The 8,794-nt window shown below is 47.7% G+C and overlaps 1 long non-coding RNA gene across 1 annotated transcript in view; it reads right to left on the bottom strand.

The window, feature by feature from the left end:
• Positions 1-643: 643 nt before the first annotated feature.
• The window catches only part of LOC140904938 (uncharacterized), a 53,121-nt gene continuing 44,970 nt past the window's right edge, over positions 644-8,794 (bottom strand). Inside the window, exon 3 of the long non-coding RNA XR_012156683.2 lies at positions 644-1,227. This is a non-coding gene — a long non-coding RNA (uncharacterized LOC140904938). The remainder of the gene's footprint in view (positions 1,228-8,794) is intronic.

The following is an 8,794-nucleotide window of genomic DNA, read 5'->3' as shown; positions in this document are numbered from 1 at the left end:
TCACTGACATCAACATGGGATGGTCGTGAAAGGTGCATGACACTCGCATCTTTAGGAACTCCAGGCTGTTCGAGCAGCTGCAAGAAGGGACTTACTTCCCAGACCAAAAATTACTATTGGGGATGTTGAAATGCCAATAGTTATCCTTGGGGATCCAGCCTACCCCTTGCTCCCATGGCTCATGAAGCCTTACACAGGCAGCCTGGACAGTAGTAAGGAGCAGTTCAACTATAGGCTGAGCAAATGCAGAATGGTGGTAGAATGTGCCTTTGGACGTGTAAAAGCTCACTGGCGCTGTTTGCTGACTAGGTCAGACCTCAGCACAACCAACATTCCCTTTGGTTATTGCTGCTTGCTCTATGCTCCATAATATCTGTGAGAGTAAGGGGGAGATGTTTATGGCAGGATGGGAGGTTGAGAAAAATCGCCTGGCATCTGATTTTGAGCAGCCAGACAGCAAGGTGTGCTGCACATCAGAAAGGCTTTGAAAACCAGTTTCATGACTGGTGAGGCTTCGGTGTGACAGTTGTGTGACAGTTGTGTGTATTTGTCCTTGATGCAAACTCGCCCCCTTTGTTGATTTTAATTCCCTGTAAGCCTCTCCCCTTCGAAATAAAGTAACTATTATTTTGAAACCATGCATTCTTTCTTTATTATTTTTTTTAAAAGGGAGGTAACTGACAAAGTAGCCTGGGTGGAGTGAGGTCAGGGAGGAGGGAAGGACAAGGCCACATTGCTTATTGTAGCCACACTAAAAATCAAACTGTTTGAATGATAGCCTTCTGTTGCTTGGGCCATCCTCTGGAGTGGAGTGGCTGAGTGCCAGGAGCATTCCCCCCCCCCAATGTTCTTGGGCGTCTGGGTGAGGAGGATATGGAACTTGGGGAGGAGGTCAGGCGGTTGTACAATGGATGCAGTGGGGGTTTGTGCTCTTGTTGGCTTTCCTGCAGCTACACCAGATGCTTCATCATGTCCATTTGCTCCTCCATTAGCCTTAGCATCGCCTCCCACTCCACTCTTCGCGCTCCTGCCTCTGCTCTTCGCGCTCACTTAATGCTTTCCTAGCCTATAACACTGAATGCCTCCATGCATTCAGCTGTGCCCTATCAGTGCAGAAGGACTGCATGAGCTCGGAAAACATGTAATCACGAGTGCATTTTTTTCTCCTTCTAATCTGTGATAACCTCAGGGTCGGAGATGATAGGGGGAGCTTAGAAACATTTGCACCTGGGGGGAGATAAAAAGGGAGAGTAAAATTTAAGATAATACATTTCTGAGAACAAAAGGGAGACTCTTGCACAGTGAATCAAGGAATTCACAGGAGACAGCACATGTGCTTCAGGTATAAGGTCGCATTGCGCCTTTTATATTGAGCGCCTGCTGGTATGGTGACACATCACACATGGCGGGGCAACAGAATTCAGTTTCCATGCAGCCATGGTAAGGCAAAGGGTATGCGGGGTTGGCTTCTTACGCATAACTTGTGGGAATGGTTTCAAACTGCAGCGCCATCATTTCCCACAGCAAGCAATGGGTTGGGTTTCACATTTAAAAGGAGGGGCTGCGGTTTTCAGGTGGATGTGCAGCACACACCTCCCCCCACCCCACCACGTGGCTATTCTCTGGGATGATCCCTTTTAGCCAAGTGCAAACAGCCCAGCATGAAAGGAGTCCTTTTACTGTTCCCTTACAAAAATTCCCCTATTTCAACCAGGTGACCATGAATGATATCACTCTCCTGAGGCTAACACAGAAAGATATAGACCAAATGTTGCTTGAATGCGACCAAAACCCAGGACCATTCGCTGCTATGCTTTGTGCTGCAATGATTCCAGAATACTTTCAGAGTACCTCCGGGAGAACTTCATGGAGATGTCCCTGGAGGATTCCTGCTCCATCCCCAGACATGTGAACAGACTTTTCCAGTAGATGGACTGGCTGCGAATGCATCCCAATTCTTCAGGGCAAATCAAACATTAATCACTATTGCTTTTAAACCCTGTACTGTAGTTACAAATGTGCACTCACGAGAGGTGCCTTCTCAAGCTTCAGGGTCGGGGATCCCACATTTGGAGGGTATTGGCTCCAGGGTGATGAAAAGGTCCTGGCTGCCGGGGAGAATGGATTCACAGCTTGCCTGCTGCACATTCTCCTCCTACTCCTCATCCACAAAATCTTCCTCCCTGTTGCGTGAGACTCCCCCCTTGCAGGTGTCCACGGACAGTGGTGGGTTAGTGGTAGGTTCCCCCCCTAGAATGCCATGCAGCTGATCATAGAAGTGGCATGTATGGGGCTCTGACCCAGAGTGACCATTTGCCTCCTTTGTCTTTTGGTAGGCTTGCCTCAGCTCCTTAACTTTCACGCAGCACTGCTGTGTGTCCCTGTTGTAGCCTCTCTCCAACATGCCCTGTGAGATTTTGGCAAATATATTTGCATTTCTTCTTTTTGATCAGAGTTCTGCCTGCACAGATGCTTCTCCCCATACAGCAATCAGATCCAGTGTCTCCCTTTTGGCCCATGCTGGAGCTCGTTTGCAATTCTGGAGGGACGGCATGGACACCTGTGCTGCTGAGTTCACCATGCTGACCAAACAGGAAATGAAATTCAGAAGTTACCGGGGCTTTTCCTGTGTACCTGGCTAGTGCATCAGAGTTCAAAGTGCTGTCCAGAGTGCTCACAATGGAGCACTCTGGGATAGCTCCCGGAGGCCAATACTGTCAATTTGCATCCACACTGCCCCAAATTCGACCCAGCAAGGTCAATTTTAGCACTACTCCCCTCGCTACAGGGGAGTAGTACAGAAGTTGATTTTAAGAGCCCTTTAAGTTGATGGAACGGGGTTGGTTGTGTGGACGCGTTCATTTTAAAATCAACCTAACACGGCTAAATTCGACCTAACCCCATAGTGTAGACCAGGCCTGTGATTCTGCCCTTACAGTAGAGATGGAGGCCTCAATTTTCCTGCAGTAAGTGGTAATTAATGTCCATTTCTCTGTGATTTTTCAACAGTGGAAGAGGAAAACTATGATTCTGTAGGTGGTATAAGGTCTTGAAGGCAATAAGTTATGTTTGTGTATTATACTTGATTATGTCCATATGTTCCCATCCCAAGACAAACAGCACTCCTTTATCCTATTTAATCTGTAACTAATTACTGAGTCTTCTGATGGATATTGACTGGTAATTTATGTAATGTAGTTCTCCTCGAACTCTGTGGAAAACAAATTCAACAGAAACCATACAGACCTGCCAAGTCTCACTCAAGGCTAGATTGTAAATGTGACCTACACTGACATTCAGCAAAGTATGGGGACATAACCCTCCCTGTTTCCACACTCTCGCAACCACAGTCCTCTGTACAACCATGCAGGACCTACCTGAATTCTGAGTCTGGGCTAAGGGGGTGGAGGTGAGGAGAAGCAGGGGCTGTCTGAAACTCTTTTTGAGGGGGCCTTGGAAGAGCCATGACTCCCCCCATCATTCCCAACATGCCCCAGCCAAGAGAACTGGCTGGACAGGAGCTGGCAAATGTGTTGTGTCTCTGGCAATAGCCTGACAACTATACTCCCTATGCCTCTAATTGTGTGTGAAACTGGAGAGCTGGAGGAAATGTGACTCAGGGTGTTGTCTTTGAAGATTAAAACAAAGACTGTGAATGGCTAGCCAACTACAAAAGCAGTTTCTCCTCCCTTGGTGTTCACACCTCAACTGCTAGAAGAGAGCCTCATCCTCCCTGATTGAACTAACCTCGTTATCCCTAGCCTGATTCTTGCTTGCATATTTATACCTGCCTCTGGAAATTTCCACTACATGCATCTGACGAAGTGGGTATTCACCCACAAAAGCTTATGCTCCAATATGTCTGTTAGTCTATAAGGTGCCACAGGACTCTTTGCCGCTTTTTGAGTTACAGTGACTTCCTGGGGTGATGCAGCTCCGTGTTTCCCCTTCCACAGGACTCAGAGTAAACTCACCATCTCGTGCTATCTTAGAGGAGACTCTTTCATTCAGGACTCATTTTAAGACATTTTCATAGTACTGTATCTCCTAATTGTTGTAGGAGCAGCAGTGATCTGTATGCTCTGTATGACTCTGCTCTGTATAACCTGTATGCTCAAAAGGTCTGTTACACTTTCCCACCACTTTTGTCTCCTCTCTGTCTTTGAATATCTGTGAAGTGGCTTTCCCCCTCCCGCTCCCTCCTGGAATGCTTGTGGGATGAATGGGCTGGTTGAACAGCTGGAAGATCAGAAGAGCTCCCAGGTAGACAAGGTGTCTGGAACTCTAATTAGGCAGCACTCACACCCCCAGTGCATGGACACTGCATGGACACTGCCCGAGGTGGAGTGTGACCAACCAGACGTGGCCAAGTCATCTCTAGTCGCAGGCCATGAGGAGCAGGTCCTTAAAAGGGGAAGGGGCCACATGCTCAGGAGTGCACTCACAAGCTTGTACCTCCCATGAAGGCCCTTTGCCCGAACCGCCTGGCCAGTGGTTCACTGCGTTGCATTCCATCGTGCCTCGGGAAGACTTACCTTAATCGCACCATCCATCGCTGTGCTGTGGGACACTTACCTTGAAGGATCCTGACATCTCCAGTGCTGTGCCTGTCCTGGGAGCATGAGTATGAGAGTGTGACACCTTCCCCGCCCCCCCATCTTTTGAGCTTAGCTATCAGAATAATAAACGTGTTGCTTTCTGCCAAACTCTGGTGGGTCATTAGTTCTCCCTAAGCTTACTAGCTGGCCCAATTTCAGGTAACACTAATCATGAAAGATTTGCTGTGTATTTCAGTGGAGCATCTTATTGTTGCACTTCAGCTTTTCCCGGCTGCCAGCATGGCCTCCTGCAGCTGTGGGCAGCCACACATAAATGAGAGCCCCCTTTGGCCTACTATAACTTACATCAGGAGTTGACCTGGCCCCTGGCTGGTTCCAGAATTGGGGAGCCACAAAGGTGGCATACAGCCACCATTACTCCCCCGTACCAAGTCAGCCCCCAGCTCAGAGCAGCCAGACCCAAGAATCAGGGGCTGTATTTACTGGGGGAGGAAGAAGGGCTTAGATAAAATAAAATAAGTATACATAGATTGAGGTGCACTGATAGATCTGTGTGGTGACAAGAGACTGGAATAGAAGGTGTCCTGAAGCTGAGCCTTTAGGAGCATAGATCAAATTGTGTGTGGACAAAGCTGGCATAGTGCATTACTCAAAATGCACTATGTCCGGCTGTTACCAGTCCTCTCACTCCCCCATTTTTAATAAGACCTAGATTTACTTTTTTTTTCCAAAACAAGACATTGCTAAATGTTTAAAACAAATAAGAAAAAAATATCCGAGTGCGTTACCAGCAATGTTTCTGTATTGTTCGCTTTTATGATCATTCACAATTTCAGTTTATAATCATGCAATCATAGAAACTTTGGGCTGGAAGGGAGCTCGAGAAGTCATCAAGTCCAGCCCTCTGCACTGAAGCAGCACCAATTAAACGTAGACCGAGGTGGACAAACTTTTTGGCCCAAGGGACACATCTGGGTATGGCAATGTTATGGCGGGCCATGAATGTTCACAAAATTGGGGTTGGGGTGACGGAGGGGGTGAGGGCTCTGGTGGGGGCACGGACTCTGAGGTGGGGCCAGAAATGAAGAGTTCAGTGTGCAGGAGGGGACTCCGGGCTGGGACAGGGGGTTGGGGCACAGCGGGGAGGGCTCTGGCTGGGAGTGCAAGCTCTGGGGTGGGGCTGGGAATGAGGGATTTGGGATGCAGGAGGGTGCATTGGGCTGGGACTGAGAGGTTCAGAGGGTGGGAGGGGGAGGCTCAGGGTGCAGGCTCTGGGAGACACTTACCTCAAGTTGCCAATGGGAACTGCAGAGGCAGCGCTTGGGGCGGGGGCAGCGTGTGGAGCAGAGCCCCATGGTTGCCCCTATGCATAGGAGCCAGAAGAGGGACATGCCACTGCTTCTGGGAGCCGCACAGAGTTGCCCCCAACCCTGCTCCGCAGCTGGAGCACCGGAGCGGGGCAAGCCTCAGACTCAACTCCCCAGTGGGAGCTTGAGGGCCAAATTAAAATGGCTGGTGGACTGAAAGCAGCTCGCAGGCCATATCTTGCCCACCCCTGACCTAGACACTGAGTCCCCATATTGTAGTTTTGCATTTGATTTTTCCTTCCTAAATATCATATTTTGCACTTGCCTTTATTGAATTCCATCTTGTTGAATTCAGACCTACTCTCCAATTCGCAGAACTCATTTTGAATTCTAATTTTCTCCTCCAGAGGGCTTGCAATCCCTCTCAGCTTGGTCTCTGTGACGGGGTCCCTGTGGTGCAATTTGGAGTGCGGGACTATTGAGCCCTCCAACCCCACCAGCCTGGGCTGCCTCTCACACTGTGATGCTGATGTCAAGCTACAAGCCTCTGACAGGCACTGAACTTATCCTCTAGGGGCTTACAAATTGATTATTTAATAATTTGTTCCAGTATCTTCCCAGGTATCGAAGTTAGGCTGACTGGTCTATAATTCCCTGGGTCCTCTTTGTTCCCCTATTTAAAGAGAGGTACTATACTTGCCCTTCTCCAATCTTCTGGCACCTCACCCATCCTCCATAAGTTCTTGAAGATAACTGCTAACGGTGCTGAGATTGCTTCAGATGAATTTTATCATAGAAGCATAGAATCATAGAATATCAGGGTTGGAAGGGACCCCAGAAGGTCATCTAGTCCAACCCCCTGCTCAAAGCAGGACCAATTCCCAGTTAAATCATCCCAGCCAGGGCTTTGTCAAGCCTGACCTTAAAAACCTCTAAGGAAGGAGATTCTACCACCTCCCTAGGTAACGCATTCCAGTGTTTCACCACCCTCTTAGTGAAAAAGTTTTTCCTAATATCCAATCTAAACCTCCCCCACTGCAACTTGAGACCATTACTCCTCGTTCTGTCATCTGCTACCATTGAGAACAGTCTAGAGCCATCCTCTTTGGAACCCCCTTTCAGGTAGTTGAAAGCAGCTATCAAATCCCCCCTCATTCTTCTCTTCTGCAGGCTAAACAATCCCAGCTCCCTCAGCCTCTCCTCATAACTCATGTGTTCCAGTCCCCTAATCATTTTTGTTGCCCTTCGCTGGACTCTCTCCAATTTATCCACATCCTTCTTGAAGTGTGGGGCCCAAAACTGGACACAGTACTCCAGATGAGGCCTCACCAATGTCGAATAGAGGGGAACGATCACGTCCCTCGATCTGCTCGCTATGCCCCTACTTATACATCCCAAAATGCCATTGGCCTTCTTGGCAACAAGGGCACACTGCTGACTCATATCTAGCTTCTCGTCCACTGTCACCCCTAAGTCCTTTTCCGCAGAACTGCTGCCTAGCCATTCGGTCCCTAGTCTGTAGCTGTGCATTGGGTTCTTCCGTCCTAAGTGCAGGACCCTGCACTTATCCTTATTGAACCTCATCAGATTCCTTTTGGCCCAATCTTCCAATTGGTCTAGGTCCTTCTGTATCCTATCCCTCCCCTCCAGCATATCTACCACTCCTCCCAGTTTAGTATCATCCGCAAATTTGCTGAGAGTGCAATCCACACCATCCTCCAGATCATTTATGAAGATATTGAATAAAACTGGCCCCAGGACCGACCCTTGGGGCACTCCACTTGATACCGGCTGCCAACTAGACATGGAGCCATTGATCACTACCCGTTGAGCCCGACAATTTAGCCAGCTTTCTACCCACCTAATAGTGCATTCATCCAGCCCATACTTCCTTAACTTGCTGACAAGAATACTATGGGAGACCGTGTCAAAAGCTTTGCTAAAGTCAAGAAACAATACATCCACTGCTTTCCCTTCATCCACAGAACCAGTAATCTCATCATAAAAGGCGATTAGATTAGTCAGGCATGACCTTCCCTTGGTGAATCCATGCTGGCTGTTCCTGATCACTTTCCTCTCAGGCCCTGCTGACTTGAAGACATCCAACTTATCTACATATTCTGTAACCTGTTCCTTCCCCCTTGTTTTTAATAGTAATTGGGTTAAGTATCTGTCACCATTAACCTTCTCAGTGAAGACTGAAGCAAAACAGGCATTGAACACCTCAGCCTTCTTGATGTCATCAGTTATTATCTTTTCCCCTGCTAAGTAGAGGACCGACACTTTCCACCATCTTTCCCTTGCTCCTTACGTATTTAAAGAACTTCTTTTTACTACCTTTTACGTCTATTGCTAGGAGTAACTTAATTCATGCTGAGCCTTGCTGATTTTGTCCCTATGTGCACGTGCTAGTCTTTTGTACTTCTCCTTAATAATTCATCCACGTTTCCACTTTCTGTAAGATTCCTTCTTGATTTTCAGGTCATTACAGTGCTCCTTATGGAGCCATATTGGCCTCTTCCTATCTTTCCTTTGCATCAGGGTAGTTTGCAATTGTGCCTTTGATATGCTCTCTTTAAGAGAGCTCTCCTGAACTCCTTTTTCCCTTAGAGCTTTTTCCCATGGGACCTTGCCTACCAGCTCTCTTGAGTTTTTTATAGTCTGTTTTTCTGAAGTCCATTGTTCTTATTCTGCTGCTCTCACTCCTTCCTTTCCTTACAATCATGAAAAGTGTCATTTCATGATCGCTTTCACCCAAATTGCCTTCCACCTTCAGATTTGCTACCAATTCCTCCCTGCTGATTAGAATCACCTCTAAAATGGCAGTCCCCCTGGTTACTTCCTCCACTTTTGGAAGTAAGAAGTTGCCCCCAATACACTCCAAGAATTTATTTATTGGCAGGTCATGAAACAGTGTTGCTCTAAAAC

Source organism: Lepidochelys kempii, chromosome 1 (assembly GCF_965140285.1).
Source record: "Lepidochelys kempii isolate rLepKem1 chromosome 1, rLepKem1.hap1, whole genome shotgun sequence".
In the NCBI taxonomy this organism is placed as follows: Eukaryota; Metazoa; Chordata; order Testudines; family Cheloniidae; genus Lepidochelys; species Lepidochelys kempii.
Note: the sequence above shows the minus strand (reverse complement) of the source record. Positions and strands in the feature narration are given on the sequence as shown.